Raw genomic sequence first — 26,213 nt, forward strand, 5'->3', positions numbered from 1 at the left:
AACAAAACTATTAGCCGTTTACCTGCTGTTAAGATACAATAAATTGTAGATAGATTTGGGGATTAGATCATAAAATGCAAATGAGCGAACCCTTAGCGATTATCCAATAACTGAATGCCTCAGTGACCGAGACTTTCTAAGAATGTTGAGGGCTACTTAAATTGATCTTCTTTGAAATTGTAAATGTTTTGTACCTGTAGAGATTACGTACTTAGATCATTTCTTGATTAAAATGACTACAAAATTTTATACAAGAATTGAAATAAATTGGTATGTTTAAAAATTTTCAAATACAGTATAAAAATCTGAACTTTTATGCACTTTATGCAAACTTTTATACAAATATGCCAAAATCTGAAATATTTGCATAAAATATGCACAATATGCAAAATATGCAATATGCATATTTGCCGAAGTCTAATTATAACACTTAAAATATTCCAAAAACAACAAACGTAAACAATCATACACGATCTGTCAAAACGATCATAACAATATGGCCGAGGTGAGGTCGTTTTTAGTCACGTGATGCCCTCTCCATAGATTCTAACTCGATGGGTTATACACACCGTTTTTTAACTAAATTATTTAATAATCTTTTTTGAGAAGGATTTTCAAAGTGGACATTGAAACGTCAATTTTTTTAGGTAAAATGTAATTGACATTACAATCAATTGTGGCTTATTTTCATATAAACATAGTGTTTAACTTAGACATACGACAAGAAATCAGTTTTAGGATCCTATTAATCTATAAAACCAAAAAAGATGATGAATAGGAGAATATTAAAAAAGTGTCTTTGGTGACCATAGGGAAGAATAAGAAAATATTATCCAAATTAAAAGTTAATTAAGTATAACATAATCGTTTTTTTGCAAAATGATAAAACAAATTATTATAACTGAAAATGTACCACCCAATTGGAAGTCCTTATGAAAAACAATTAATACAATACTGTTCGTTCTGTGCAGCTGACGGTAGGGGATACACATTACGGTTAAAGCGCTCATATCGGCCAAATTTGTCACCACCGTAAGGTCCGCTTGTCATTATGCTAATTTCAGTACTGATTTTAGTACTAAAAATATTAGCTACAAGTCGATTTAGTATGAAAACTGTGGATTTGTGTTTGCAACTATGTTAATTTTAATTAGCATCTACGCATACGCTCTACCAATTTTGCATTGATATCTTAACAATGAAGTTTGTTTTATAATTAGAGTAAACAAAACACACAGATAAATAATTATGGTAAAAAAGAAGTTAAAATTATGTGTAAATTATTTTGTCATATTTCACCGCTACGCACGCTGGCATCGTTTCAAGGTACCCCTACCATGGTCACGCACGGAGCGAATAGATGTTTTCAATGTATAAACCTTGATGATATACCAATAGAGGGCAATACTTGTTCAATGTGGTATAACCGTAATAGTTGTATCAAGGAAAACTTACAAAAACAATCTTCATATGAAATTAAACATATACTGTTACTATACATATAAACATAATATATGAACTAATAGGTAGATATGAAGGTATGACTATAAAGGTATATACATTTATATTCAGTAGGTATGAGAATCGGTCGTGATCTATTTTTGAAGTTAAGTTCTATACGCGCGCTCCACGTTGGAAATTTGTATGGGAGTGAATCTGTGAAATCATTACATATGTAAAATAATGAGTAAGAGAGAGACAGAAGATATATTTTCGCTCTCTTCCTCTCTCGAAAATAAAAATGTTCCTTTTGTATATATATTTAATATCATATATATATATATATATATATATATATATATATATATATATATATATATATATATATATATATATATATATATATATATATATAAATATAATATTATATATATAATAAAATATTTATTAATATTATTATTTATGTGATATGTTTTGTATTATTTATTTTTGTATAAGTATTTTGTATTTCAAAATAATAATCTCAATAAATCACTGTATGACCAAGAACTGTCAATTTTGAAATACGTTTGTGTCATGTCTAATTGCCAAATATTTTACGTGTTTGGTTCATACGCTAGTGTATCTGAGTTCGAATCCCAAAATGAATTTCCTTTTTTATTTTTGAAATATTTAAAAACCTCACGTTAATTTTTTTAAATATATAATATACGCAAAAATGCTAAATTTTAAAATAAAATAAAAATTTACATAATCCGAGTTGTTAGTTTTTGAAGTTATACTTATATACGCACGTTCGACTTTGGAAATTTGCACGGAAGTGAATCGAAAATTTTCACGGGAGTAACAAGCCTTGTTAGGCATGTTAAATTATAAAAAATTTAAACTTGTAAATATCTCAAGAAAGTTCAAATGTGTACTTATATAAAGAACAAACAACAATTAAATATTGTATATGTAAAAGTCAGATAAATTGACAGTTGCATTACCCAACAATATTTTTTAATCTTTTTGATATCTTAGATTATGTTTTGTCAAAAGTAAGGAAATCAATATATCCTATCGTGACACGTCATTTTTATACAAAGTTTTAAAGATCAGTCGGGGAGGACTTTTTTATTAATATTATTACATGGTAAATTAAACATATGCGTAAGTAGAAAAGTTATGTATATTATTGTCATTTTTAAATACTTATGAATATTGCATTTTAATTTGTATTGTATTATTATAATGAATTATGTTGCACTGTATTGTATTTTTATATTAATAACAAAATAAACAATGAATTTTACTGCAGAGTATGTGTAAAAAAATGTTTGCATTCAACTCATTTCATACATATATGAAAATAAAAATATACATTTTCATCAAAATATTGATTCAATCCTTCATTTACTATACTTCTATTACAGGTCAAATGTTGTTTATTAATTGTTAGTAAGTTATTAATTATTCTGTTTCTCTTTCTGCTATGTCTTACCTATAGCATTACATATGTAATGATTGTGCAGATTGACTCACAAATAAATTTGTAACGGCGAGTGCGTGTATAGAAGTGTAACTTCTACCGGCAGTCCCACTGGACTGCCACACCCATTTTTTTATATCTCTAAGGGTGGTAAATCCTTTTTATGATATAGCATTCAATAATACAGATAACCCTTAATTTTCACTCTTTTATCACCAATCCCTATTTTTGTATAGCGAAATTAGTATGACCAAGTTATGATTGTGTCACAGAGTCAGATTTTTATGAAACTTTATATGTATATCCTATTGAATATACTACTTTCAATTTTTTTCTAGACAAGTTTGTTTCATTCAAATCAAAAAAGACTTACTTTTTATATTTAACAACTATGACCAATACATATAATTCACCATCGAAGTAGAAGATAAAAAATAATATATTTCTTTCTTAGATACCCTACATTAGTTCGTTCAATGATAACATCAATATAGTAAATTGGTATATAAAATCAATAAGTTCAGGTAGATACATCAACTACATATCCTACAATTAACTTGGTAAAGCAAACAAAACATAGGATTCTAAAAATTTCAAATACGTCATTTCACCAGAAACATCTTAAAATACTTTATGATTTGTTTATAGATAATTTCTATCCACCACTTCTTTTAAAAGGACTGTTGCAGTTTCGCAACTGTTAATAAACATTTATTAAATATTAAGACTTTATGGTAGTTTTGATTCTCCCCGTATATCAAGATTTCATGTATAAGGGTGCATTTGGGTTAAAAACTACATGCTACGAGACGGGCAATCTGCAAAATGACACAGATGTGTATTGGAGATAAGCGATGCATCTACACAATCAGAGTCGAGTTTTATCTCTCAAACCACACACATGTGTGTGCGTTTGGGTTAAGAGTACCTTAAGACACTTGGCATCGGTCCTTTGACCGAGAAAGTCGTTTTGTGTAGAAAAGTTACATTATTATGAATTTTGTGGTTCCTGTTTTTCGTCCGTGAAGACATCTTTTGTGATAGCCGGGTATTTTTGCTATCTTTTCAATGGGTAAGGAACAATACACCATTAATCTATGTTGCTGGATATATCAAGTACGTACATTGGTATTGTTATTTGATATTTGTTTGGAACTTTATCAGTTGTGCCGCGATCGCGATTGAACTTGATTGAGAACATTTCATTACCTTTATGTAGATTTGTATATTTTTCATATTATAATAATTTCACTATTCGTTTTGTATATATATCACAGTGTTGTGTATTTTATTACCTAATATTAACTCATAATGTGTATTATGAGTATACTTTTGCATTGAGTTTAATAATTTGTTTTTATATGACATATATATTCATATTTTTTATTTTTTGTATAATATTTCTATCTATATCGTGGTATATATACAATCGACAGTTTTGTTTTGTTTATGGTTCTCTTTTTGTGTGTAAGTTTGTACTACATATATTCCTCTTCTTTTAAGTTTATATCCTTCCTTATTTATAGTTGTATATTGGGTTATGTGTATTTATGTTTAATTTCACCTTCTTGGTTAAAATAGAGTTTTATACAGTCCACTGGTTTCATTTCTTTTCTTTATTTGAATATACATACCCAATCTAAAAAGGGGGAAACCAGCGTGTTCTAGATTGAACAAAATATCTTCTCTCCCCCTTCAGGATGACCCCAATTGTTATATTGAGGTCATCGTATGTGCAGAACGCAACATATTGGTCCTTCGAGCCGGATCTTTCTTCTTCTTTTTCTGTTTTTTTGTTTGTTTAGGGTTCTCTGCTAGTAGATACCTTTTTTCCATGTGTATTTGTTATGTCTAGTTGCAGTTTCCTTGGGGTAGGAGCCTTGTCGGTTATGATAACCAGTTAATATGTCGTTGTTTACGGTTTCCTTATGGTAGGGACCTTATCAATTATGATAACCATTTTATTTGACTTGATCACGGGTTCCTTATGGTAGGAGCCTAGTTGGTTGTAATAACTATTTGTTGGGGTATTTCTTTTATCTAAAAAGTTACCCAGTCGTCTGCCGAAAGACGATACCTAGTCTGCTGAAAGACTATTTCTTTGTCGAGGTTCTCTTATGCTACAGACCTTATTGCGGTTATCACAACCATAGTATAGTTGGGGTATTTCTTTTATCTGAAAAGATACCCAGTCGTCTGCCAAAAGACGATACCTAGTCTGCCGAAAGACTATTTCTTTATCGAGGTTCTCTTATGGTAGAGACCTTATTGCGGTTATCACAACCATAGTATAGTCGGGTATTTCTTTTAGCTGGAAAAGATACCCAGTCGTCTGCCGAAAGACGATACCTAGTCTGCCGAAAGACTATTTCGTTGTCGAGGTTCTCTTATGCTAGAGACCTTATTGCGGTTATGACAACCATAGTATAGTCGGGTTTTCTTTTATCTGAAAAGTTGCCCAGTCTGCCGAAAGACATTTTACTTTTTACGTTGTACAAGGTTTATTTACTGTATACCTTTTTGCGGTTATCATAACTATATAGTCAGGTATTTGTTTTATGTAAAAAGATACCTACTCGTCTGCCGAAAGACGATACCTAGTCTGCCGAATGACTATTTCTTCTTTACATTCTTTGTTCCAGGTGCTCTTCTGACAGAGACCTTCTTTTCGTGGTTGTTATAACCATTTATTGTATATATAATTCTTTTCTACTAAAAGATACCTAGTCTGCCGAAAGACTATTTCTTTTTTTTACATTGCTTTTTCGAGGTTCTCTTCTGACAGAGGCCTTTTTTGCGGTTGTTATACCCATTTTACATTACGGTATATCTTTTATACTAAAAGATATCCAGTTGTCTGGAAAAAGACTATTTTGTACTTTACATTAATTAATTTTCAAGGTGCTCTTTTTACAGAGACCTTTTTAAGGTTTTTATAACCATCTTACATTGAGACTTCTTTTATACTGAAAGATAACTAGTCTGTCGAAAGACTATTTCTTTTTTATATACTTTATTTAAAGGTGCTCTTATGACAGAGACCTTTTTCGGGTTTGTATACCCATTTTGTAACACTGCCGTGCTACAATAATATTACAAGGCCAGAATCGCTCGTTGTCGAAGAGAATAGGGCGGGGTTATAGAAACTACATATATCGTATTTTAAATTCAAGCACAATTAGATAATATGAAATTATTATTTATTATTGGACGCCACCCCTGGTTTATCCTCGAAGGGGAAGAGCAAAAAAAAATTAAGATTTATTGAAAGTTTACAAGAAAACTATTCTTTATTATTTCTTAGCAATGAACAAAAAGAAAACATTAAAAGTTACGTCATCCCAAAGGGATTCCAAAATATTATTTTATGTTAACATTATCATAAACAAAAAATCTTTGTATCGTATTAAATTAAGAATTGGTTATAAAGAAAATGAATGTATATATATATATTAACCCCAAATTTCTAAATTTGTTTACATTGAAAATAACATAGTTATTTATCAACTAGGAACAATGAAGAAAATAAACCTTTAAATTATATTAGAACACTTCACTATATTTTAATTTTTTTTGAGTTCATAATCATTTCTGTTGTCTTGAAAGTAGGTATAATAAAAATTGGTACAACCTTAATCTGCTCTGTTTCTCTTCTTATTTAATCAGTCACCAAATTGATTCAGCTACATACTATATCAAATCACCACCATCCTAGATAAGAGGGGTTAGGGATTCCATAAAAAGATACTGCTACTGGGCCATGATCTGGAATAACTCCATAGCAATACTATCTTGCGACGAGTATTAGAAATATAATATCAGCATTATAGCCTCTCCAATAAGGGTCTAAAAAAATAAATATCTATCTGAAATATGGACAAGAAAAGGATTTATTAGCTTACCTCTGAATTGAGACGCACTTTGGAAACACGTCTTAACGGTTGGACGGTCTTAACAGAAAAGAGCGAAGCGCTATCATGGCGCCTGAATCTGGAAATTGGGCGTGAGTGACAAGTTGAAAAATATGCTCATCTACCGGATATATTTGGGAATTACAGAAGAATACTTGAGTCGGCTACAGGTAGGTACTTGACAGATAGATGGGGCTATTAGTTTTATTAAAAAAAAATATAATCGAAATATATAATGAGTTTCTTTTAAATCTTTTGAAACGGTTACACAGCCCTCCCCACGATTTCAACTAGGTACCAGCGTGGAATCGGACTAGGCATGGTGGCACACCATACTAACCTTTTCAAAAGTGGGAATAGATATACGGAGAGGTAAGACAAACAGAATGGACAAATATAGCTACAATCTGGACTCACAGAATCCTTCTTTCACAACTCACGTGGGAACAACTCAAAGATTTCAGAACAAAGCGAAACAGAACGCATAGAAATGACTCAACTATAAAAATGTAAACAAAAAAAATTGCATGCTCACTCTCAAAATTCATAGGGTATTTCACCTATAACCAATATCATGAACAAAGCGGAATAAAACAAAACATATCTACAAATCATTATTTGAGACCAAATGCTCGCATTCAATCGAAACAATATAATTAAGATATTATTATTTGAAATTTCATAAGTAATATAAAGCAAAACATACTAGTGTTGTCACCAAGATACAAAACAGATAATTTACTGCGTAGTCGTTATGAGACCTAACACAATAAAACACAAAAAAAATAATGTTATCGTTTGTTCGGAAGCGTAGAGTCTTTCATCTATGACTTAATCCACGAATAACATAAGAATAATAATACAATCGTATCATTAACGCCATAAGATACAAAATACAAATGTGTCATCGTTTGTTCGGAAGCATAGAGTCTTTCATCTATGACTTAATCCACGAATAACATAAGGTAATAACGCAGCGCGTCATTATAGACACATTTAGAAATACACAAATAAAAGGAAAGAGTTACTAATAGTTCAAAATTGGGTACATTAAAGTTCTACAAAGACAAGCCTTAATAAGTTTACTGGGAGAGGCAGACATCAGAATTTCTGTAAGACACATCTATATTTAGAAACAAAAAAAGCTGATGTTTAGTTATTAGTATGACAACTAGAATTTGTGATAACTAACGTGTATCATCCGCCTATAATAGGGACAACATCGGTAGGTCAACTTCGGGTAGGGTTAACTTCAGGTAGGGTCTAAATAATTCTAGATTACATAACTAAACAAGTATTGGAGAACTAAAAAAGTTTCCTGACGCGGGAGGCTGTTATTCTAGATTTATTACTGAAATAAAATTATGAATGGCTTATCATTCCGACGAGTCAACTAGCGGGAATCCGCTTACTTCATCCCTAGCCTTCCTCAGTGTCTGGCCATTCAGAATATAGGATGTTAGACAGCAATAATCTTTTCAAACATTATTTTGGGGGGTTTCGAATAGAGAGTCGAAATTCGAAGGTCTTCACACTAAGAGTAAAACTTAGGCAAAATGAACAGATACTATAATGAACTATCATTGGTAACTAGACAGAGGAATCTTGATATCTTTGGTATAGATACCAAAAAAATTACTTGGATTTATAAATCCGTAAAATAAGATAAATTGAATTTTGTATCCACTTGAAGACAACTAAAGGTATGTACAATTTATTGTAATATAAACTAACATAAGCATAAAAATATCACATTCTACTAAGGCATTCTAAAAATAAAATGAGATTAAATTTTGCAAACACCCTTAAAATCAATATAGGTTCTTGGTCGGGGTAGCATAAACTTAAGATCTCGATCAATACAAACTAGAGAGAGAATAATACCGAAGTAGAATAAGATAAGATACAAATAAAATTTATGTCGAAAAGAAATACGACATATATACATATATATATATATATAGACATATTGAACACAATAAATGATCAATATTATAATAATAAAAAGTAAAACAGTTCAACGAACTGGGGTGTGAGCCAAACTGAGTTGCTCTGGAGATCGACGTGCGGAGTCTCCTACACTACTTCCAGAGGCTCGTCTCTTTGCGACAACATCTGAGATATACAAAATTATTAATTGGAATAGGGATAGGTCCACTAATCCACTTGACTATAGCAGGATGCTCCTTGACTAATAGTCAACACCACCGACATAAAACAAGGGTTGTCGAGACAGCTCAAAAAAAAATTGAAACTTGTCAACTTCCTGAAGGGAAAGAAGCACTAAGGGACAGATTTGCCGAAGCAAAGTGGTATTCAATGTACTAAGTACTAGGGTATCAGTGCTGTACTGACCCCACGCCAAAAAAATTTGAAAAGGAAACGAATCCTCTCCAGGATAAAGTTCGCGTTAGCGCAACTCTTCCTGTACACGGGCCACGGAGGGGTTGAATAGTCGCTGGAGAAGGTAGCAAAGATTAAGTACGCAAGACGTAAAGGGAATCAACTAAAAAATTAAAAATTAAGAATGGACTGAACATTTTAGAAGAAAGGCAGGATGGCCAATAGTTCCATAAGAATATCCGCTGGGATTGATCACAGTGGAAAATTTCCAAGCAAGAAGACTAGCAAAAGGACAAAAGAAGAAAATAAATCCAAACCGTTAATACACAATCTTGGAGAAGAAGAAAGAAAAATGGGTATATGGCATACAAGCCACAATCGCTACACAAACAGTTCAGTCTAAGACTGATGTTTCCAAAAGAAACAAAAAAAGAATCGTAAGAGTCTTTCACGAAACAAAAACTTACGATAAGACTTAAAAGGAACGGAAGAATTATTACAATCTTTCAAAGAAATAGAAAAATATTACAGTCCATCGTCAATAATAAAAAATCGTGATGTTGGATGTAACACACCACAACAATAAAAAAAGGTTGAACAGTAAAACATTTTTGACACCTAATTGAATCCAATATGGTCGTCATACAAATCACAAAGAAATGTTTACCATTCTTTAGCAGAACTCCAATAGAGTCAAAATAATATAAACTTTTAATTCTCAGTGGGTCATTTAACGGTAGTACCAGAACTATTTCAATTGTTAAACAAACGTGGTCTTAACGTCGACATAAAGATAAAAGATAAATTCACAATAGGCGGCAGCGGGTTGTTTCACCTCTGTATATACAAAGAGTCACAATAGACAACAGCAAACTACTTCAACCTCACTTGTACCATATCGTGAACACAAGATAATAAATGAAAGCTTTTGAGTCTTGGCCAAAAGTCTCAAAGCAAAAAGATATATGTGGTCTAATAAACTATTAGAAGACCGCAAAAATGTCAACGACAAAAAAAAAGAAAGCTGCTGGGTATACCAGTAGTCTGACATCAGACAAATAACTCAAGATACAATAATACAGGTCACGTGCCTGTACGTCCTACAGGACATCTCGAGAAAAGAAAAAGGTAAAACCACAAATAACAATAAATTCCAGTACCAAAAACATACTTCTACTACATCTGACCACACAAAGACATAAAATTAACATAACAGAAGGAAAATAACAATATTTCCGCTCTATATTCTCAACAAAGACGCCTTAGGCAGAGAGAAACGAAGTCATATCATTACTTCCTTATACATTCAAAACAAAAGAACCATGGACTGTAAAATATAGAAAGCATTTTCCTTTTCAGGAAATAAAATTTTCTTTTCAAAGTACGAAAAAGTTAAACTATGAAAAAATAATTTTTTAAAATAAACGAAAAACAAATTAAAAAGAAAATTTAACAGATAGCAGACTAAACATATTAAAAACATCCAAGATCAAAGAACTCAACTTTAAATCCTCGCAAAAAAATATTTCGCGTAAGTATTCTACAAAAATCCAGATAACACATTTTAAAATTAGGTAGGTCGGGACAGCCTGTATATACATATAATTCCCGGCAGTTTGCCGCAAATAGAAACCATGAATCAAGGTCAAGAAATAAAATTCACTTAATTGATTTTTCAAATAACAAACGCTAAAAGCCATTTCGTTCATTTAAAATAAACACATTGAGGAATATAATTATTATGGTTCTTATAAACAAAATAAAAGACTGAACTGCAAAGAAAATGAATTGAGGACTAGAATATAAAATGCTTGAACATATTAGCCGGAATAAATTCAAGGTTTCAATCCATACCAAACACTTATAAAGAAATAAACAAAATTCATTTTTCACTTATGGAATGTTTACCTTAGGCAGACGGGGAATAAACAGACGATTATCTTACCATTCAAAATACGACCATTAAAATGCACACGTAATAAACATTCCAAATACGTATTATGTATTTCACAAAATTAAAAATACGACGAGAATATTTCTACGCAATTTTACGAAGATTAAAAACGAATACATATAAATACTTTGCAAAAAATTCTAAAATAGTAGCAGTGTTGATTTAATGAAAAATTGGATAAAACAAATACACAATTTAACCAAAAAAATGGTTCAAAACATACAGACTTAATTAACCACATATACAGGGGGTACAAAACAACTAATAATATTGAAAAAAAACTGAAGATACAGGAATATTCAAAAGCCCCACACGCTGGGCGACATTTTGTAACGAAGGTACAAATGGAGCAAATCTAATACATGCCCCACGTTGGAGGGCGCCATTTTGTAACTCTACCGTGCTACAATAATATATACAAGGCCAGAATCGCTCGTTGTCGAAGAGAATAGGGCGGGGTTATAGAAACTACATATATCGTATTTTAAATTCAAGCACAATTAGATAATATGAAATTATTATTTATTATTGGACGCCACCCCTGGTTTATCCTCGAAGGGGAAGAGCAAAAAAAAATTAAGATTTATTGAAAGTTTACAAGAAAACTATTCTTTATTATTTCTTAGCAATGAACAAAAAGAAAACATTAAAAGTTACGTCATCCCAAAGGGATTCCAAAATATTATTTTATGTTAACATTATCATAAACAAAAAATCTTTGTATCGTATTAAATTAAGAATTGGTTATAAAGAAAATGAATGTATATATATATATTAACCCCAAATTTCGAAATTTGTTTACATTGAAAATAATATAGTTATTTATCAACTAGGAACAATGAAGAAAATAAACCTTTAAATTATATTAGAACACTTCACTATATTTTAATTTTTTTTGAGTTCATAATCATTTCTGTTGTCTTGAAAGTAGGTATAATAAAAATTGGTACAACCTTAATCTGCTCTGTTTCTCTTCTTATTTAATCAGTCACCAAATTGATTCAGCTACATACTATATCAAATCACCACCATCCTAGATAAGAGGGGTTAGGGATTCCATAAGAAGATACTGCTACTGGGCCATGATCTGGAATAACTCCATAGCAATACTATCTTGCGACGAGTATTAGAAATATAATATCAGCATTATAGCCTCTCCAATAAGGGTCTAAAAAAATAAATATCTATCTGAAATATGGACAAGAAAAGGATTTATTAGCTTACCTCTGAATTGAGACCCACTTTGGAAACACGTCTTAACGGTTGGACGGTCTTAACAGAAAAGAGCGAAGCGCTATCATGGCGCCTGAATCTGGAAATTGGGCGTGAGTGACAAGTTGAAAAATATGCTCATCTACCGGATATATTTGGGAATTACAGAAGAATACTTGAGTCGGCTACAGGTAGGTACTTGACAGATAGATGGGGCTATTAGTTTTATTAAAAAAAAATATAATCGAAATATATAATGAGTTTCTTTTAAATCTTTTGAAACGGTTACAATTTCTTGCTGATTTTTTCATAGTGCTTTTAGTGGAGTATTTCTTTTGTCTAAGCATATACTCAGTCTGCCGAAAGACATTCTTACTTTTACTTGTTTAGGGTTTTCTTATGCTAGAGACCTTATTACGGTTAGTATAACCATTTACATTGGGATATTTATTTTATGAAAAAAGATACCCAGTCTGTAGAGACATTTCTTCTTTTGTATTCGTTAGTGTTTGTGAGGGTGGAAAAAGTATTTTCGGTTATTACAACCATTTTTTTTTGTTTAATTTTTCCTGATTGTAGGGACATTAGTAACAGATTGTAATCGTTTTATGTTGGGATATATCTTTTCCTTGATAAGATACCTGGTCTGTGGAGACTGTTTTTTTTTTTATTTTGTTTGTGGTTGTCTTATTGTAGAAACCTGTTTCGACTAATACAAGTATCTCTTTGGTTTGTTTCTGTAAAAAATCCAGGGATTTACAATTACTCTTACTCATTCACAATCTTTTTCTTGTTTGTCTTGTCAGTTTTAAATATTAGCTGCTCCATTTTTGTCTAAACAATGGAAACCCTCAAATTCAAGAGACGGTCTGCAAAGAATGCAATTATTCGTCACTGTAATTGGATTGCAGAAAATGTTTCATTGGTCGATATTGATTATCTTTTGAAAGTTCGTCGTGAGTATTTACAGGTTGAATATGATAAATATGAATGCGCACAGGATGCAATCGAGAATTTATTGGTAGATTCCGCTGAAGATAGCGAGGATCGAAACATTGTAGATGATTTGTTTTGTAAGGCAATGGGACTTATAATATGGGAGCCCGTCCTCTCATCCTTTACGTATTATAAAGTAGGTAGTGCATCCCATTGTTCTTCTAGGTTACATGTGGGGGAAAGACCTTCCACACTTATTTCAGATTTATGCCATCTACTTAATGTAGTTAAATCTTCTCAAAATTATATGTTAAAAGACTCATCTTTTTCACAACCTCAACCTTCTTTCGAGAAATCTACGTCTCAAATACCTCGTGTGATGGCGCCTAGTTCGTCAGGTCAGCTATCATCGACTTCAGCTCATGTAGATACTGTCCCTAAGGCGTTACCTACGGGCCTTAGCAGTATTGCATATTCCCTTCCACCTGTTGCAGTGGTAAATGATAGTGAGTCCTATAAGACTCGTGACGCTCATACAAACGCGAGTTCTTCTACGGGGCTATCCTTGAATGATTTACATCTCTCTGGCCCTCAGGCCCATTCTAATATTCAATCTTTGCCCAAGGATTTTTCTTTGCATGATTTCCATGATGGGGTATCTGGTGATAACGCTGCCGATACAGCTTCGCGGGGAGCTAACCCCGATACACTTGCTCGATCGAAATCTTGGCATTGTGAGCCAAAATTCTTGTCGTCTTGTGACAGAGACAATTTTAAAGAATCTAATAACTTAGATATGGTGACCATAATTGGGTCAAAACTTCCTAGAGTGGCATTACATTCATCTCTAGATTTAGCATTCGGAGTGCATATGTTTAGAACGTACTCCTATCTTTCTAGTTTACGCCGAGTAAAGGCATTTGTATTTTGTTTCATCAGAAACGTTCGTAAAAAGCAAGCTGAATTGCTTATCGTTCAAGACTTAAAAAGTCTTTCGTTTCCTCGTATATTGGAATCGTTGCCATCCGGTATTGCCAATCCGGATAATCAGTTGGATATTCCGAATTTATTTCCAGAGGAAATTATTCACCGTACGACAGTTAGCGGTATGTTGAGGAATGCTACCATTCCTTATGTTAAAAAGCACCCTTTTCTTCTTTCTTCGAACAATCTAGTTGGTTTAAAGATGTTTAAAACACACGTACAGTTGGGCCATGTAGGGCCCCAAGGTACGTCCAATTGTAGACATCATTTCGGACTTAGTTGTTGCACATTTTATAATGTTGAGAGTCCCATCTATCATTGTGTTACCTGTTCGAGATTTCTTTTTATTGCCATAGATTATGGAATATATTTTTTGCTTAAAGCTTACATAGCTTTATCTGATTATATATTTGCGCCACGTTATATTAAACTAACGGTTTTAAAGTTTGGATAGTTATGACATTTTATAGTGACATTGTACGAATTCTTTAAGGTACAAAGAATTCTTAGGAGTCGCACCACTTTTGTTTTTCGTTCGTTTCAAAATTGTTTTTTTATGTAAAAAAGCCTTGTTTATTAAATAGTATAATGTTCGTATTTTATCTACTTTATCTATTTATAGTAATTCTGATTTATTCTAATTGACTAAGTCTACTACTAGCTTATTCACTGCCTTTTTATGAGATGGAGCTGAGTCTCAACCTGAGATATAATTTGCTTATTGTTGTTTAAATTATCATATTTGTCTTTTATGGATAAAGCTTATGGAAGAATATGGTTTCTTCATTTTACATTTTTGTCGTGATTATGTCTGTCCAGGTAGATTGCTAATATCTAGGGACAGTGTTACAATTCATACGACATTGCTTTTGCCTTTGCTGCTTATTCGTTTCGAATATTGTAGTGGCCATTTGGGCTACAATTATTCTGTTTGTTTGTCCTTAATTTAGTTGTTGTTGAGGAGAACCATTTCCCTAGGTTTGTTAACCAGGATATTTGTCTTCTCCCAATTCCTTGCTGTTCGAGAACTATTAGAAGTTTAAATAAAATCCTTTATAAAAAGGTATATAAAAAACCCAGTTGGGCTATGTTAAATTGGCAAAACGTTTTCGGAATAAGTATTCCATCATCAGTACCAAGTTAATACATGGATGTAGCCACTAAATATGGGGTTACAAACCCTTTAAAATTTGCTAATTGAAATTTAGTTTACATAATGTCTGTTTTACAATTTAGATGGTAAAGTTACCGTTGGATTGGTAACATGGTGACATATGACTCTGCAATAAGTTGCAAGTCCTGAGACGGTATGTCTACGAGGACTTCAATAAAGCAACTGATTGCTTTATTGAAGTTGCTTTATTGAAGTCCTCGTAGACATACCGTCTCAGGACTTGCAACTTATTGCAGAGTCATATGTCACCATGTTACCAATCCAACGGTAACTTTACCATCTAAATTGTAAAACAGACATTATGTAAACTAAATTTCAATTAGCAAATTTTAAAGGGTTTGTAACCCCATATTTAGTGGCTACATCCATGTATTAACTTGGTACTGATGATGGAATACTTATTCCGAAAACGTTTTGCCAATTTAACATAGCCCAACTGGGTTTTTTATATACCTTTTTATAAAGGATTTTATTTAAATTTTTAATATATGGTATACAGCCAAACACAGGAACTTAGTTTCCTTGTGAACTATTAGAAGGTTATTTGTAGTATTTATATTGAGTGCCGTCTCTCATCATGTGTCCGAGACTTTCTGATTATTGCCTTCTAATCATATACATCACTTTTCTTTCTTTCCTCGTTCTTTTTTATACGGTCCCGTTGGTTAACTGGTCCATCCATGATATCCTGAGGATTCGCTTGTATAGCTACATCTCGATGGCTTCAAGTTCATGTATTGTATCCTAGGATAATAGAGGAATGCACTTCCTATAAGAGAGGAAATCTGTTTTATGTATAGTACTGAGAATTGTATAATTGTAGTGATGTATATTTAGTATGTAGTTATGTATTTGTAACCTATTATCGTTTGTTGTATAAGTTTATTGTTTTATGTATAAGTTATTGTTCTTTGTAGTCTTTTGTAAATGTATAACTTTTCGTATTCTTGTAAGTGTGGCGTTCGTTTCGTAACCGAAGAAGTGTTTACAGTTTCAGAATTTGTACAGTGCGTCGGAAGTGCAAAGTACAGTTATGTTTTATTGGCACGTATGCCAACGCGGGGAAAATGTTGCAGTTTCGCAACTGTTAATAAACATTTATTAAATATTAAGACTTTATGGTAGTTTTGATTCTCCCCGTATATCAAGATTTCATGTATAAGGGTGCATCTGGGTTAAAAACTACATGCTACGAGACGGGCAATCTGCAAAATGACACAGATGTGTATTGGAGATAAGGGATGCATCTACACAATCAGAGTCGAGTTTTATCTCTCAAACCACACACATGTGTGTGCGTTTGGGTTAAGAGTACCTTAAGACACTTGGCATCGGTCCTTTGACCGAGAAAGTCGTTTTGTGTAGAAAAGTTACATTATTATGAATTTTGTGGTTCCTGTTTTTCGTCCGTGAAGACATCTTTTGTGATAGCCGGGTATTTTTGCTATCTTTTCAATGGGTAAGGAACAATACACCATTAATCTATGTTGCTGGATATATCAAGTACGTACATTGGTATTGTTATTTGATATTTGTTTGGAACTTTATCAGTTGTGCCGCGATCGCGATTGAACTTGATTGAGAACATTTCATTACCTTTATGTAGATTTGTATATTTTTCATATTATAATAATTTCACTATTCGTTTTGTATATATATCACAGTGTTGTGTATTTTATTACCTAATATTAACTCATAATGTGTATTATGAGTATACTTTTGCATTGAGTTTAATAATTTGTTTTTATATGACATATATATTCATATTTTTTATTTTTTGTATATTATTTCTATCTATAACGTGGTATATATACAATCGACAGTTTTGTTTTGTTTATGGTTCTCTTTTTGTGTGTAAGTTTGTACTACATATATTCCTCTTCTTTTAAGTTTATATCCTTCCTTATTTATAGTTGTATATTGGGTTATGTGTATTTATGTTTAATTTCACCTTCTTGGTTAAAATAGAGTTTTATACAGTCCACTGGTTTTCATTTCTTTTCTTTTATTTTAATATACATACTCAATCCAAAAAGGGGGAAACCAGCGAGTTCTAGATTGAACAGAATATCTTCTCTCCCCCTTCAGGATGACCAAAATTGTTATATTGAGGTCATCGTATGTGCAGAACGCAACAAGGACTTCTGTGTAAAACACCATTGGAAACAATACCTACTAATATAATCACTAATACTGATATACATAACACTATGACTACCCAAACTCCTCCAAAATATTTTGTGTTACCTTTCATACAGCAACTAACACCTAAGCTGACAAGAATTTTCAGAGCCTATGATAATGTGAAAATAGCCAATAAAGTAGTTTTAACAGTCAATTTAACTTCAACTATTGAACCCCAAAAGAACAGATATTTGATGTAGTTTACAGCATTTGTTGTAACGATTGTAACAGTACACAGGTTGGTCAAACTTATAGACGTCTCAAAGACTGCATCACCACTTGTAGAAGTGACTGTAAGCTTTATCATGATCAGTGTTTAGAAACTAACCTTATTTACACCCAGAATCACAGAATTAATATTGCGGATGTCAAAATCCTCCAGAAAAAAACATCCATTCATAGAAGACAATTTTTGGAAATGACTTACATTGCAACAACTGATAATGTTATTAACACAAAATCAGATATACAACATCTAAGTAAAATTTATTTCTTTCCGAGAATGCTAGTCCAATCAAGTTAATATTATCAAGTTACTAATCAAGTTAGTATATTACTCTCTTTAATAATACCATCTTGTCTTATTGCATTTTTCTAAACCCTAAATATTAAAAACCAATTATTAATAGTTTACTTTCTATATATAACAACCAATTACATAAAAATAATTTGTCTACAATGGATTTTTACATAAATTTCATATTTTAAATATAACTTTTCTCCTAAAACCGAAAATTGTCATTGTTCTCTGACAGACACTTTCGGATCTGACAACTAACAGACTTCCATCACCTTGAGGTATTTGATATTTAATTAATTGACCATGTGACTTCAATACCTACAACTTCATAATGTGTTCGTCCTAATATGTGTATTTTAAGAATGGTGTGTCCTGTGTCCTTAAACGTTTAAATTATATATTTAATTAACAAATTTTAAATTGCCACATTAGATATATACACTAAGATTTTCTGGGTGGTGTATAATTTTGAAAAAGTTTTACACAGGATTTTTGTCCACTTTTTTTTATTTATTGACTACAATGAACATCTCAAGACTTTTTTTCTGGACTTTTTGCTGAAATCTCACACAAGTGTTTTATCTTATACAGGGTACACTTTGGCTTTTAATATTCAGCTGCTAAAACTCTCCTGACAAACGAAGACCGGAGATTCCTCAGATAATTTTAAGATAATTTAACTCAATTCACCTAGTCTGAAAATGCTTCCTAAGGGAGCTAGAGGTCTTTGAAAATAGCTGCTTGCAATTATTTTTTTAAATACCGCCAGAAGGCTTCTATTTATAAAAACAACAACTAGTACGATTATTTATATACTAGAGTTGAATCGATTGAGTTGAGTCAATGGTTATTTTAACGCATAACTTTTTTGTTTTTAACTGTTATGCATTTTTGTTACTGGGTTATTAGATTTGAATATAATAGAATAATGAAGAAAAAATAGGCTTTAAAGCCTACATACAAAAAGAAAGAACAAATGAAAAAAACATTAATCTAATTATTTCAAAAACAAAGTGTGTAAATGTGTACGAGAAGTCAATAAATATCAGCGCATCATCAATAATGAGTAAAAAGATATAATTTAACACAGGTCGTGTCACTCTCAAATGCCCTCTCTATTCATTGTAATCTTAAATGTTATCTTTCCTAGTATTAAAATTGAAGATGTAAAAAACTAATCGTTGTGTTGTTAAAATTTGTCTTTATATAAAAAAGCTTATCGACCCTTTATGTTGTAAAGCACACACAACTAGCGTTATAGGAGGTTTCTTTTTAAATATTAAGTTAAATTCGTCCCAAGGCAGGGACCATAAAAAATATCTCGCGTATGATAAAGGGGCAGAATGGGTACGGTAATTCGTTAAAGTATTTTTTATATGGCCCTGTCGTATGATGCTTCAAAGTTTAAGCAAAATAAAAAAGCATATTTATGAAAAATTATTTGCAGAATTACAAAAGAATAATAAAAATACTTAGTTTTACTGACTAAAGAACTACAGCTTAATACGTTATACAGTGTGTAAAAGTCAAATGGAATAAATTCATTATTTAGGTTACTGTACATATTTATAAAAAATCCTGAAACACGTCAAATTTAAATTATAACTTGACATTCTTTAACGTGAAAATGCAACCCGTACCTTCAACCCCCTTAGAATGACAGGTACAACCCCCAATTTTTAAAATAGGAAGTATAGGCTTGTGATATATCGTTTGAAAGGTCTTTTCATTCTTCATTCAAAAATGTTGTCGCTTTCAAGTTTATTAAGATTAATTAAGATAAAATAAATTAAAATCATGTGGTTACCGAAATTCGCTACAATACAATCAAAAACTAAAATGTAATGCAAAACGTAATAAAATGTAGAACACGAAAAAGAACTATGAATGTTAATGAAGTAGATGTTCAAAATGTTTACCGCGAACGTCTTGGCAACATCCTAATCTCAAATAAAACTGTCTTCTAACATTATTTAACATAACAGGCGTGATCGACCTAATCGCAAGCGTTATTCGTTCTTTTAAGTCATTTAAATCAGAAGGTTTAGTTTTGTACACATGGCTCTTCACATATCCCCATAAAAAGAAATCTAATAATGTAAGATCAGGTGATCGCGCTGGCCATTTAATCGATCCTCGCCTCCCTATCCACCGATTGGGAAATATTATATCGAGGTACTGCCGGACATTAAGTTGGTAATGTGGTGGTGCTCCATCCTGCTGAAACCATATCGTATTCGCTGGAACTTGAGGGTTTCCTGGATCAGGATATAAATTTGCCAACGTTGGAATGACATCATTTTGAAGTAGTGCCAAATAATTGTTGCCATTCAAGTTGCCCTCAATGAAAAAGGGACCAATGATATTGTTTCCTACAATCCCTGCCCAAACATTAACCTTTTGAGGGTATTGAGTGTGTTCTTATCTCATTAAGTGAAGATTTTCCGTGGCCCAGTAGCGGCAATTTTGCCGATTAGCATGACCGTTAAGTGAAAAAATGCACTTCTCAGAAAACATAACGTCTTCTAATTGGATAATATTGTTATCCAACATGTCCATCATTTGCTCACAAAAAAAAGTTCTCCTATCAAAATCGCCTTCCATGAGCTCCTGTGTAGGTATCATCTTATAGGGATGCAATTTATTTTCTTTTAATATGTTTACTATCGATGTATGGCTAGCATTGAATGTAGTGGATGCCTGTCTACTCGATGTATGTGGATTTTCCTGAAACTCAAGCAACACATCTAATTTGAGTTCATCACTCAGTGCATTGGCAGCTGCTTTTTTTATCTGCCTTACATGACCAAACTCGCGAAACTGCTTCTCTATTTTACTTATTGTTCCTTGGGATATAGGCGGTAAATTAGGAAATTTCTCATGAAATAGTTACTTCCTGTTGTGTTCGGGTGTTTTCTCCATAACCAATCATTTGTAAAACTGTTATTTTATGCATTTCCGTTAATCTAACCATTTTTCAGAATTGAATTGAACGAACTTTTTACTTAAATTAAAATACTGACAACTTAAATAAAACAATTTACTAATGCGTGTTAAAATAACGTTGCCACGGAAATTCTTTAAAGTTTTTTAATGGCTACCATCTAAAAACCACATTGCTATGGTTTTTGACGTGACAACGTCTTAAATTAGGTTGTGGCTCGGAGTCACTCATGAAAAAGTGTAACGCCCGCTCACGTCTGTTACGATGAGTCACCGAACGAGAGAGAGGCCCGCCGGACCGGCGAATGCCTTGCGTCTCTCATACTCAAACATGATCGGTCCGCTGCGCGCGCAGCACTAGAGAATTAGGCGCGTTGGAAATTAGTTAAGTTTAAGTTTACATGTACAATGTTTTAGTAAACAAAATATATTTCTATAGTTAAAATTTGTGCAATTCTTATTTTCATTCAATTCCTTGTTCCTATTGTGCAATTTAATAATATTCATATCAATAAATATTCTACCGAGAAAAAGACGATGTCACGTAAAATCTTCGCCCGTAAAACCGACTTTACAGGCAACCGATTTTTTGTTCACTTTCTCATTATTAAGACCTAAACAGGAAATAAGTTTTGAGTATATTTTAGCGAATTTCGGTAACCACATGATTTTAATTTATTTTATCTTAATTAATCTTAATAAACTTGAAAGCGATAACATTTTTGAATGGATAATGAAAAGACTTTTCAAACGATATATCACAAGCCTATACTTCCTATTTTAAAAATTGGGGGTTGTACCTATAATTCTAAGGGGGTTGAAGGTAGGGGTTGCATTTTCACCTTAAAGAATGTCAAGTTATAATTTAAATTTGACGTGTTTCAAGATTTTTTATAAATATATACAGTAACCTAAATAATAAATTTATTTCATTTGGCTTTTACACACTGTATACTTATTAGTCGTACGTAATAGGTTTTATTAAAGTTGAAAAATGAGAATGGAATAACGGTTTCGTTGTTTACAAACTTTTACAGTATCTTCAGGCCCTTAAGAAACCAATCATAATACTTTAACAAATAATAAACCTCCATTTTATATTTTTTTATTTTACCACTGTCAGACCAAACAAGGGCTAACGACGTGCATTTTATTGTGGATCTTTTATTATTTTTCATATTTGTGTTATATGTTTCGAATGTTTTAGTCCCGAGAGTACCTGAAGGGTAGAGGTTATGCAAAATCAACTTACTAGAATATATAACACTGATTATCACGTTAAATTGGATGTATAGATTAGAATTGTACGATATTCTTAGTTTCTTGAGAGCCTGAAGATGTTGCAAAATTTTGAAAATAGCGAAACCGGTAACCCATTCTCTTTTTTCAACTTTAATAAAATATATTTAGGATTTTAAGTAAAAGACATATTTCATAACATTCTTGAATATGTGCTTACATCAGCAACCTTTTGATAATTTCATAAAGAACAAATTAAGCATATAAGAAATTAAAAAAGTAAATTGGATTAAACAGAGAAAGAAATAAAAATCCCGGCAAACAACATAACGTCCCTTATATTGCAAAATCTCGTAGTTAAAAATAGGCAAAAAATTAAATTTAAATTTTTTGCCTATCTCCAGTTGTTATGTATAAACACCCATAGCGTAAAATATAACGACGTACCTGCCCGTTACCGTACAAAGTCCCGTAAAGATAGCAAAGCTTTGTAAAACAATAGCCCATCGTTCTTAAACTCGCATTACAACACTCAAGCCTTGCATTTGACTCAGGAATAAATAAAAACCTAGAATCCATACTTGAAAAAGTATTATATCCAAAGCAAAATGTTTAGTTTGTAGGAAGTAAAGGTGCAAAAATAAGTATTTAAAATTGCAAGATAAAAGTTATAATAGACTTATAAAATATCAGGACGGTAACTACTAATTAAATAACTCTTTCTCGGGTAAAATGGGCCTGGCCGTCGGTTGATACAGAGTTCCGTAGGATATGATGGCCACTGCTGTCTTATTCAAAACTCAATTGCAGAAGAAGACGGTTGAAGTTGTAGTTAAAAACTTCCATTGGTAAAGTCTGCTGTTGTAAAAACATTTTTTTTTCAAAAATTTGAACTACCTACGGTTGCGTTATTATTGATGAGGTTACGTAACTGTGTATGGAATTGCTTAGTGTGTAATAAGTACATATTTATGTGTTTAAAGATTCACTACAGTAGGTATACGTTACAGTTAGATATAGTTATATGGTCTGTAATGGGGAAGGTCAGACAGTGATATTTAAAAAATATTATCGGGATTATATTTTAATTACTTTAGATGGCTTTCAAAAGAAATAGATACTACTACCAAGAGGAAATACGGTTGTTTGAAAAAGTTAACACAGGTGATAAAAGTTTATGTTTTATAGCTCAGCTTGTTCAGGTATAAGTGATGACAAATACATTCCAAGTGAGAACGTAGAAAGTAAAGTAAGTGGCAAAGCCGGAACAACAGAACATTATTTAATGACAGAGTAGAAGAACAAAAATTCTGAAGGGTTAGAAAATGCTATAAACAATGAATTAATTTGGGTTTAAGGTGTAAAGCATATTCCACAGTTTAACACTAATCTTAACTGAACAGAAATTAAAATTGATATTTCAATTCTCAACAATATGATATGTTTGAGAAGATGTACAGTAATGGTATTTTAAAACGACTCTTTACATTTTACAAATACATATGAACATAATTTCTTACAATAGTCTCGATTTTACATAAAGTTTACCAGAATAAATACATGGAAAGACGTTGAACTGGGTCAATTGAAAAAGATTTTGGGACTGTTTATTGCAATGGCAAGTCAAACCAACATAAACACGAAGTATCTTTTCATACGATACTTTATTGATTATAATATATTTACTGCAACGATGTCTAGTAGGCATCTTGAAATAATTTTAAAAACAATAAACTATGAATCTGAAGAATTAGACCCAAGCGTTTGTTTAAGAAACATTAAGACGTTACTTGATATTCTGCTAAATAGTTTTCAACGTGCCATATATCCAGAACCAGAAGGAAGTCTTTTTGGCAAATTATATATAAATAAACTGTAACAACTGTTTAATCCTCCAGCGGTCGCACAAAGTCGCGTGGCGGCTTTTACACCGCATTAGATAGTTTCGATTTTTAGATCTTTAAATAAGACATTTCATTGTTTTCTTCAGTATTTACAAAAAAAAAGTTTTTAGTTTCTAAATTTAATTTATTACCATTACAAACAAGTTACCTATGATTATAAATAAAACATACTCATCGCTATTTTCCATTTACTCATTATTATTATAATGGATACATTTAACAGAGATGTGGCTATGTTTCTTACATACGTTATTTTTCACTGCTGACAAATTGCTTTCGTGCGATTATTTTTGTGTTTACCGTAAATGTAACAAATTCCAGGTTTGACAATGTCTTGCACGGTTTCTTTATTATCTCTATATTTTTCCAAATAAACATAAATTTCTTTAGGAAGATTTTTTAGTGTTGCTCTCAATTTTAAATGGTCATTTATAAGTTCATATGCCAAATCTTTGAGAAATACTCTTCGTCATTTGTTAATGTCAAACTTATTAAATTTAAAAATAACATAGGCATTTATTGCTGCTATATCTAGATGTCTATAAAATAATGAAAGAGGCCATCTCCGGGTAATTCTGGAGCTGCTATAGGATGAACACATCTGGTCGACGCTATCTACCCGTCCTTTTGTAGCATTATAATCCAAATTTACAGCAGATTTTTTGGTTTCTTTGTCCATATGATTGTTATCATGGATCGTGGAAAGAAATAGTATAATCTTGTTTTTTTTTTGGTCGTTGAAACTAGACACTTGTCATATTGGAAACCAAATATGCTCGATTGAAGATCTCTGGATTTAGTTTCTAAAAATTCACGCGGTATTTTTTTCTTATTTTCTTTTAAAGTTTCCAAAAATGTAAGACCTTTTTCTAAAAAATATTCCGCTAACGGGAAGCTACTATAATAATTGTCAGTTGTCACATTTCTATTAGATTTTTCAATTGGTACAACCAATCTTTTTACAACATCAATGGCTCTATTTGATTGTAAATATGGCCCATGAACTTGTTTTTCGCAATATATTTCAAAGTTGTATGTATAAAAAGTTTTTGCATCGCATTGTGCGTAAATTTTAATTCCATATCGAGCTGGCTTGTTCGGAATATACTAAATGATATGTCAAATTCGCTGGAGTTAAAATGAGAGGTACAATTCGTGACAAATTGATTATAAAATTCTCGTATGGGTGCCAGTTTGTCAGTCTTTTTTTTTTCGCTCGTCTCTAGTACGTAAATCATCAAATCTTATTGCTTGAAGTAAAAATAAAAATCGGTTTTAGCTAAAAAGTGCTCGCAATAGATTCATTCCCAGTCCCTCTGTGTCTCAGAGCTCGGCACAGTTTGTGTGTGCTCCTTTTTTAACACCAATAAGAAGTAATGCTCCAAAGAGAGCCTTTATTTCAGAGTTTGATATTTCTCTACAATCCCTGGCTCTTGAATATTAGTACAATTTTAATGTGTTTGTGTTAGATACAATGTTTTTTATCATTTTATGAGTGATGAATGGGCTAAATGCTTCCACACCGTTTGAAGCGTTACTAGCTAACAATTTTGTTCCGTGTAATATTTTAACAGTATTTTTTGACTCTGTCTTACCTGAATTAAGAGGTTTGCTTATAAAAACATTCTTATCATCTCGTCTAATAAAAAATCTGTAATCTCCAGAAAGGTCTTGAAGTCTCCAGGAAGGTATGCATTCTTTATGATCATCTTCATTAGCAGATTGCTCGGACTCACTATCATGATCTTCTCTCACTATACATTCTACTTCTCTCGCTATACACTTATGATCGTCAGTGTCTATTTAACTTTTACCGTGCTTTTCTTGTTCGTTCAGCCTTTCTTCTTGTAATTCTCGTGAAATTCTTTCTGCTTTCCTTTCCAAATCGTTAGGTTTTAGACTCCTTTGATTCCTAGAACTAAAAATCGTTTAGAATATCTTAAAAATTGTAAAAAATAAAACACCTAGGTACATTACAAACACACAAAAAACGTATTA

The sequence above is a fragment of the Diabrotica undecimpunctata genome, chromosome 4 (assembly GCF_040954645.1).
Source record: "Diabrotica undecimpunctata isolate CICGRU chromosome 4, icDiaUnde3, whole genome shotgun sequence".
In the NCBI taxonomy this organism is placed as follows: Eukaryota; Metazoa; Arthropoda; class Insecta; order Coleoptera; family Chrysomelidae; genus Diabrotica; species Diabrotica undecimpunctata.